Source organism: Stenella coeruleoalba (assembly GCF_951394435.1).
Source record: "Stenella coeruleoalba genome assembly, chromosome: 10".
Lineage (NCBI taxonomy): Eukaryota > Metazoa > Chordata > Mammalia > Artiodactyla > Delphinidae > Stenella > Stenella coeruleoalba.
The window spans coordinates 26,508,789-26,517,685 of record NC_137156.1 but is presented as its reverse complement, the minus strand read 5'-3'; the positions used below and the strand labels follow the sequence as shown (position 1 = coordinate 26,517,685).

General features: G+C 47.8%; 1 long non-coding RNA gene across 1 annotated transcript in view; it reads right to left on the bottom strand.

Annotated features, from left to right (window-relative positions):
• Positions 1–510: 510 nt before the first annotated feature.
• LOC307193028 overlaps positions 511–8,897 on the bottom strand; it is a 64,469-nt gene continuing 56,082 nt past the window's right edge. Inside the window, exons 2-3 of the long non-coding RNA XR_013830207.1 lie at positions 3,563–3,625; positions 511–2,284 (exon numbers count right to left, since the gene is read on the bottom strand). This is a non-coding gene — a long non-coding RNA (uncharacterized lncRNA). The remainder of the gene's footprint in view (positions 2,285–3,562; positions 3,626–8,897) is intronic.

Genomic DNA, 8,897 nt, shown 5'->3' with positions numbered 1-8,897 from the left:
AGCTCGAAAACAGGCAAATCCATCTGTGTTGCTAGAACTCGGGATAGTGGTTCCGCTGTTGGCGTTAGTGCCTGGGAGGGGCAGGAGGGCTTCGGGGTGCGAGTGATATACTCATTCTTTGTCTGGGTGCTGCTTACACAGATGGAGACACACTGAGATGTCCACTTAGGATCTATGACATGTCTGTATGTCTGTAATATTTCATTCAAAAGTTTCATTAAAAAACCCACAAAAACCAGGTCTTCCAAGATGGCCCACACTGTCTATGGAGTGTGTATCTCCCTAAATAAACCTTCGTTTGCTTTAAACACACACACACACACACACACACACACACACACACACACACACGCACGCACAAACCAGAATGTAATCTTATGAAGTAACTTGTAACAGCAAAACAGTGAATTCCTCTGTGCCAACCAAAAATAAGCCCTGAGGGTCAGTGCAGCACAACGCGCAGAGCGACACTGGCTCTGACCCCACTGCTGCTGTTCACCGCTGAAAGGGTCTTGGGAACCCAGCTCCCCACTTCTCACATCCTCCACTGCAGAACAAAGGGGTGGGATTCGATGAAATGCTCTCCCAGAGAAGACTCCTCTTCCTACCTGCTTCAGTGGAGATGGAATAGATTTAATGTTTGCTTTGCCTCACCTGTGATCTTGTAGAGGAAAGTTCTGCAGGCTTGGTGAGCCCACAGATCAGATTTCACAGTCAAGGCGTACACACGCCTGTGCTCACACACACACAGGCACACGTGGGAGTGTCGAGCCCCTCTCAGCAGCCTCTCGTCACCCATCGTCAGCCTTGACTTTCCCATTCGTCTCCATTCTCGCCTCACCTCCTCCCCCTTGATCTTAGTGTTATTTGTCTCCTAGGGCTGCCATACAAAGTACCACAGACCGGATGGTTTAGAACAACAGAAAATTGTCACTTCACAATTCTGGAGGCTAGGAGTTTAAGATCAAGGTGCTGGCAGGGCCACGCTCCCTCTGCAGCCACCGAAGGATCTTTTCTATGCCTCTCTCCTAGCTTCTGGTGGCCTCAGTGATCCTTGACTTGGGGATAATCACTCCGGTCCTCCATCTGCACGTGGCGTTCTCCCGTGACCTCACGTGGCCGTCCCTCTGTGCACGTCTGTGCTCAAATTTTCCCTTCTTATAAGGACACCAGGCATATTGATTAGGGCTCATCCTAATCAACTCATTTTAACTTGATGACCTCTGTCAAGACTCTATTTGCAAACATGGTCATATTCTGACGTACTAGGGGCTAGAACTTCCATACATATATTTTTTGAGAAGGACATAATTCAACTCATAACATCCAGTGATTAAAAGGCTTCAGGAAAACCTCAAGTAGCCCCCAACTCTATGCCCTGCCAGGAAAGAGTAAGGATTCCAGATGAAGACCAAACACCGAGAGACTTGAATTAATCTCGTGTTTGTATCATACTTCCCACGCCCAAAGCACTTCCATAATCAATATATCATTTGATTCCCCACAGTAAGAAAGGTAGAAATGCAGGCTCTGGGGCCAGACCGCCTGGGTTGGAATCTCAGCTCCATTTGTTACCAGCTGCTTGACCCTGGGCACGGGACCTCTTTGCCGTGGTCTCCTCGTCTGTCAAAGAGGGATGTGCCGAGAATCAAAAGAATTAACACGAGAAGCACTTACAACAGCGCCTGGCACACAATTCGCATGGATAAGCCTTAGCTACAGCAAGATCAGAACACCAGACTGCGTCATCCCCATCTTACAGATGAGGAAACTGAGGCACACAAGAGTGATTCTAGGCAGATCCAGAATGGAAACCCAGGCCTTGTGGGTTACAGCACAGACTCATTGGGTTATCTGGCCTGACTTGCTGTCCCTTTTAGGTAATAGTAACAACAACAACGACAGCTACCTTTCACTGAGCACTCAGTAATTGCCAGGCACTGTGCTAAGTGCTTTCCATCCAGCATCTTATTTAATCCTCGTGTGAGGTCTTGGGATCCCCATTTTAGAGCTGAATCACCCAGCTAGTGATGGAAAGCCAGGATTTGAGTGCAGGCCTCTGCAGCATCAGGGCCTGAGTTTTCGACCCTTTACGTACCATAACCTCTGGAAAGAAGATGACCACTGTAGTTGCTTGCTTTATAAACCAGGTGTTGCCAGGATGGATCAGGTGATATTTGTAAGCTCAGGAAGAAGCCATTCCTAACCATCCTTCATCCTAAGTGTCCCATGTGCTCCCACGGAAGGATTTGCAGATCTGACACCAGAGCTTAGGAAGCCAACCCTGGGAGAGGAGAGACGCCAGATGAGAGCGTTATAGCCAAGGCCAGGCCCGGGTGCCAGCGAGATTGTCTGATGCTGCTGAACAGGTAGAGGAGAACCCGATGCCAGAACCCAGAGGGAACTGCAGTGCCCGGGCACAAAGGCTTCGTGACACCTTTCATGTCTGTGAGGAGAGAGAAGAATGACACTTCACTTGGGTGCAGGTAGTCCTGGGGCAGCGGGGATGCTGCTCAGACGGCCACCTGGGAACACCTTCCTGGTTGGGGATGTCAGGCAGAGACCTAATGGAAGCAGCCCCATGGGGGCTTTGCCCAGGCTGGGCTGACACAATCCTGATGCACACACGTGGTTGTGTCTGGTGACGCAGACAGACACGACTGTTTGGGCTTTTGTCGTTTCTTCTTCTCCCTCTATCAGCAGCATTGCACTCAAAGTCCTTGATCCCAGTCGGCCTGATTAGGGTCGTCACGATCCCTGGGCCCTGCCTGTGCCTCCTGGGGCCCCCTGGTGGATGCACCAAGGTTAAAGGAACCAGTGGAGGCCGAAAATAGGGCAGCTGTGGTGTGCAGAGGGGAAGGCGGGGTCCAGTGGATTTTTTTCCAACAGAATTTACAGAGCGCTGGCCTGAATCTCTCTTGCCCCCCTGGGTGAATGAGTTACCGTGACAGCTCTGACCCTGGAATGGACTTTGAGGGGAGGGCAAAATAAAAGGTTGGCCGCCTCCTTCGATTTCCATTTGGAGCACTCCGCAACTCTCCAGGGCATTGAGAAGGCAACACACTTGGAGTTTTCCCAGAAGAATGTGGGCTGTGGCCTTAGCAAAAGGTGTTTACTCCCTTGGAGGTGGGATTTTTATTGCTAGTTTCAACATCAAGGAGGTGTGAACGTTACATACAAATCCTGACAATCAATACCATCTGAGGAAGGCCAGAAAGGGGTTGCACAGGTCACTGCTTCTCAAAGTTCAGAGGCACAGTTTGGAAACAGCTGGGACTCTCGTGAAAATGCAGATTCTCAACCAGTAGTTCTGGGGTGGGGCCCGGGAGTCTGTGTTTCTGACGTGTCCCTGAGGCTTGTCCTCTGGATTAAGAAATACTCCTGTACCGTCCTGGCATTCTCCTCCACACACACCACCCCCGCCAAAAACCTAAAATAAAACCGGGGAATTGCATTTCCTGGAAGTGTCTTACATGACCCCAAATAACTGGGAAAGGACTGCCGTACGGTATTTAGGGTTTTAACTGTCCCCTCTGCTCCCGCCCACCAAGAATGGTCTTACACTAGAGCAGGCCAGAGGGTAGCGCAAAGGATGAAGACGATTTCACGGACAGTCTCCGGCAATCTTAAAGAAAAAACAGAAACAACAGTATTAAAGCTACCAGATTTTGCTCTACAAATACATTTGCTCTACAAATACACTCTTAAAGGTGGCTTGGACTGATATATAAGCATAACAACAACTAGAAAACATGGTTAAAGGCAAATTTTATTCTCTGTGCTTTTCTGTATTTCCCAAATCTTCTACAAATGAACGTATGTTGCTTTCTTTTTTTTTTTTAAAGGCTACGCTTGAAACATTCTGGACTGTGGAAGTGCACAGGCCTTTTCCCTGGTACTGGGAACTAGAATGGAATCTTTAACATTCAAGAGCTGATACTGTCTAGACAGGTACATTCTGCAGATAACTGAACCTTTGGGGATGGAGGGAGGGCTAGGATCTTCTGGCGTTGAGGAGATCAAGCTGGCAAGGCAGGTGGGCGTTGAGCCACCATTTGGCATTGAAGGAGGGAGGGAGACAGCGCGTGGGGAGCACCCAGCCTCTGCCTCCTGAGGTCATGCTGACTGCTTGTGGCCCAAGGTCTGATTTATTTTAGTTTCTATGTCTGTGAGCAAGGCCAGTTTGCATAAATGATGGTCTGGCATTTTGATCCATGTTTACAAATCAATGAGCAGACTACCAAAATCAATGAACTGTGATCGTGCGCATTTTATAGATGAGAAAAGGCAGGTTGGGGTAGGGAGGTTGGAGAGGGTAGAATTAATCACGGAAATGGAAACTTCATAACTCAGTTTCCCTTCCAAGGCATTTCCTTTCCTTCAGGGATTCCCAATCTTTGGAAGAGATAGCGCACGTAACTGGATAAACACAGTCCTCTCCTTATCAGCAGGGTGCTTTGTACACAGTAGATACTCATTTTTAAAAAATACCCTAATGTTTCTTTCATAATGGTCTGAGCATAAAGCACAGAGCAATTTTAGGAAATTGCCATCTTTTCCCACTGGTAGCAACAAGCTTTGCAGAGAGGTTTGCATACGCAGTCACCAATACCTATTTGTTAAACAGAATAAAAGAATATTGAAGAGACAAGATTTAGGAGGTCTGAAAAAACAAAATGGATTGCTACGAAATGGGAAAAGAGCTGGCTCTAAAATGTAGCAATGTTCTCTTATGTTTACACATATAAGACGGCTTTATAGGTTTCACACATGTAATTTCTAATGTTTGAGAAAATAAAATTATAGGAGGGCTGCCTTCTCAGGTCCCTCAACCCTCTGTTCAGGAATGAAGACTGGCCTTCTGTTACCAACTTGGCCGATCTCTCTGCTGCTTTCTTGCCAGGCCTACTCAGATTTGAATACCCTTCATCCTGCAAAGGTCAATGTAAGTGACATTTGCTCTTTTGTCTCCAGAGGTCAATATAAGTGACATTTGCTCTTTTGTCTCCAGTCTTCATTCCTCTGGGTCCTTTGTTGACCTAGACCCACGACCCTGCCAATCAGTTGTCCCTTATTTTCATGGCTTCCTCTAGAAAAAGGAAAAACTCCTTTATAGGCAGGTATGAACAACTGGTAAGTTTAGAGTAGCCCAGAGAGGTTGCATTCCAGGCCAAACTCTGAGCAGACCAATTTGTCTCCTAAGGCTCTCCTTGACTATTTTTGATCCTCTGTTTTTAGTGTCAGGGTGTCTCTGGCCTCCAGAGCACATCTCTGAGGCTCTCTATTACCTCAGGGAAGGCTCCCGACCTGCTGACTCACCCTGACCCCCATACCTTTCCCCCTCTCACCATCCTATCTGAACTTACCCAACCTTGCCCCAGCCTTCAGCATCTTTGTCATAAGTTGACCAAATGTACCAACAGGCCCCTTAATAGTGAGAATTAAAGACAAGTGCATTTTTGAGATGATAGACCTTCAAATCACCCAATGTAAGCAACCCTGCCATTGGGTCCATGGGCCCCATAAAGATTGATGACAGATAAGTGAAGCTGGGGTCTACGTGATCTTCCCTCAATTGCACAGCACTTTCCTCTGGCCCTACGGACATCGGTGACTCACCAGGAGCGTCAGAGGACCAAATTGCTCCCTAAGCAAAGCAGATAAGAAGAAACACAAGGTGGTATTTGCTGGGGTGAATCATTGCCCTTTCAGCATGTTTGAACTGTCTACTTCTGATCCAAGGTCCCTGGATGAGCAAATTGATATATGACCAGTTAGATTCTCCCTGCAGTGGTTTCAGCACATGCCCAAAGCCTCTGTCATAATGCTGTGCACTCCCTGACCGCCTTGCTAATGGTAACTGGGCTCTGCACCATACGTACCAGGCTGGGAGAACCAGAAGACCAGATGTGGGCCCAGGTGCCCCTTTCCCCTGGCAAGAACCAGCCCCGAGTTCCCACAGTTTGCCATATCTTACCACTATCCTACATCAAGCTCCATAATTTATTATGGAAAGCACTCTGCAGTAGAGAAAAGCAGATGGGAAGACGCTCAGAAATCCCACTGCACCAGCAGCTAATGAGAACAGTTACTGTCATTTGCTGTCAGAGGCAGCATGAGCTGGAGTTCTCAGACCCAAGTCAAGCAAATAAGAACTTGAGAAGGAAACTCTTATAAGCAGAGGAGAAGTCTGCCACTGTTGTTACACCAGGCTGCGGTGGTATCTGGGTTGGAACTGCAAGACCCCCAGTTGAGAGTATAGGCTGGAGGCCTGGTCAGGAGTCTGAGCTATGGTGGGCCACACAGACCCTGGAACTTTCCAGGGGATCTTCCTCACCAACAGTCCCCCAGTGTGACACATTCTTTCTTTTCTTTTTTAATTAATTAATTTATGGCTGCATTGGGTCTTTGTTGCAGTCGCAGGCTTCTCATTGCGGTGGCTTCTCTCGTTGCGGAACACAGGCTCTAGGCATGCAGGCTTCAGTAGTTGTGGCACATGGGCTCAGTAGTTGTGGCTCGCGGGCTCTAGAGCGCAGGCTTAGTAGTTGTGGCACACGGGCTTAGTTGCTCCGCGGCATGTGGGATCTTCCCAGACCAGGGCTCGAACCCGTGTCCCCTGCATTGGCAGGCAGATTCTTAACCACTGCAGCACCAGGGAAGCCCCTGACACATTCTTAGCTCACTGTCAGTAATGGGTCTCTCACTAACTGAGGATGTTGGATTGGGGCAACTGGAGAAATATCAATACATTCCTGGTGTGTGTGTGTGTGTGTGTGTGTGTGTGTGTGTGTGTGTGTGTGTGTGTGTGTGTGTGTGTGTGTGTGTGTGTGTGTGTGTCTGTGTGTGTCTGTGTGTGTCTGTGTGTGTGTGTGTGTTGGGGATGGGGCTTACCACTTACTTTCTGATCGGAGAGCAAATGTGATTGAACCGAAAAAGGCTCTAGGTAAGGCAAGTTACAGGCAAACATAAACATTACCAGTTTACTTCTTAAATATTTATCAGCCTAAACTTTTTTTTAAATATTTATTTATTTATTTGGCTGTGCTGGGTCTTAGTTGCCTCATGTGGGATCTTTTAGTTGCGGCGTGTGGGCTCTTAGCTGCAGCACGTGGGATCTAGTTCCCTGACCAGGCATCACACCTGGGCCCCCTGCATCAGGAGCTCGGAGTCTCAACCACGGGACCACCAGAGAAGTCCCCAAACTTGCTTATCTGGAGAGGCCGTATATAACATAGCGGTGAAACTGACAGGCTCTGGCATCAGACAGATCTGAATGTGAATCCAGCTATACTCACTGTGTGGTCTTGGGCAAGTTACTTAACTTTTCTAGGTCTCAGTTCCCTTATCAGTAAGATGGAGATGATGATAACAAGGGTACCCTCCAAATAGAGTTATTCTGAGGGCTGAATGAGCTAATGCAGTCAAAGTGGTAGAACGGTACACTATTTAATAAATGTTCAATACATGTCAACTATAATCCTGGGAATGTGAAAGCTCATCATTTTTGGTAAAAGCCAAGTTTATTTAAGTCTAATTTATGTTCGATAATTGCCCCATTTGGTGTACATTTCTATGCGTTTTAACAAGCACATACAATCATGTAACCACCACCACAATCAAGATGCATCACCCCCAAAGTTCCTCTGTGCCCCTTTGCCATCACCTCCTCTCCCCACCCCTAACCCCAGGCAACCACTGATCTGTTTTCTGTCCCTATAGTTTTGCCTTTTCCTGAATGTCATATAAATGGAACCATACAGTATGTAGGAGAAAACTCATCATGTTTAAAGGTTGGCATATACTTGACATCCAATACATTTCTAAGTAGATTTAAAGAACCAAGATACAATTTTCATTCCAAATCAGATGATATGTTTCCCATTGACTTATAGAAGAGGTACAATTTTCTCAAATGCCTCCCGAGTAGTTCCTTTATGGGTAAGTGGGTTTTTCTCATACACTGTCTGTCAGTCATTAAGTCTGAGTCTTGAGTCTGGGGTTGGCAAGGAGATCTCAGGTATTCAGAAAGGGGAAGTACAAGTTCCCCTTCTTACCTGAATGGATAAAGGGAGGAGGAGAGAGTCATGTGAGGCAGGAAGTGAGTCACATGGCTCTCCATCTCTCCATTTTAGGGGAGGTTTGGGGAGCTGTGGAGAGGAATGCCAAGGGCAGGGGCATTTCATTTATTTGCTTCAATTCATGGCTTGGACACTGGGATGAGGTTGCCTTGCAACCTCCCTGCCCCAAACCTTGGAGGTAACCACTCCTCAGTAAGCCTGGTAGCACCACAACTATTTCAGTTCCCATGTGGCATGGAGGGGCCCCAGAAGTCCCCTTGTGGAGGGGAAGGAGAAGAAGCAGCTGAGTTAAGAGTGGCCCACTGTGACCAGGGGAGGTGACCCTAGAGCAGGGATCATGGGCTAATCCCCTGATCAGGGGCTGGACAGAGGACATGGCTTGGAGGATTTAACACCGACAAGAGGCTGCAGAAGCCAGGCATCCAGGAATCAGCCCCAAACCCTGGCCAAGAGGCCATATGTTGAGTGCATCTGCAGTCCACTTGGCTGTATGCAAAGGTCAGCAGGGAGGGGCGATGGGCAATGGTGGGGATCGAGCACCAGGGACACTTCTGGATTGTAGACCCCCTCTACCCTAGTCCCATGATGACTCAGTCAGCACATCCCTCCCTGCAATCCCATCTCGGGGAAACAAAGGTGAGGGCAACAAAATCGGAAAGCCTAAGCATTTTCCTTCAATTATTGTTTGAATTATTGCAGCAGACTAAGGTGAGTCAGTAGGCGAGAGCTTGAGAGGAAGTCAAAAGTTGTTTTCTCAGCTAACTTGAGCATAATGTGTATAAATCTCCAGCCCCGGTGCACTCCCATTACAACTTCACA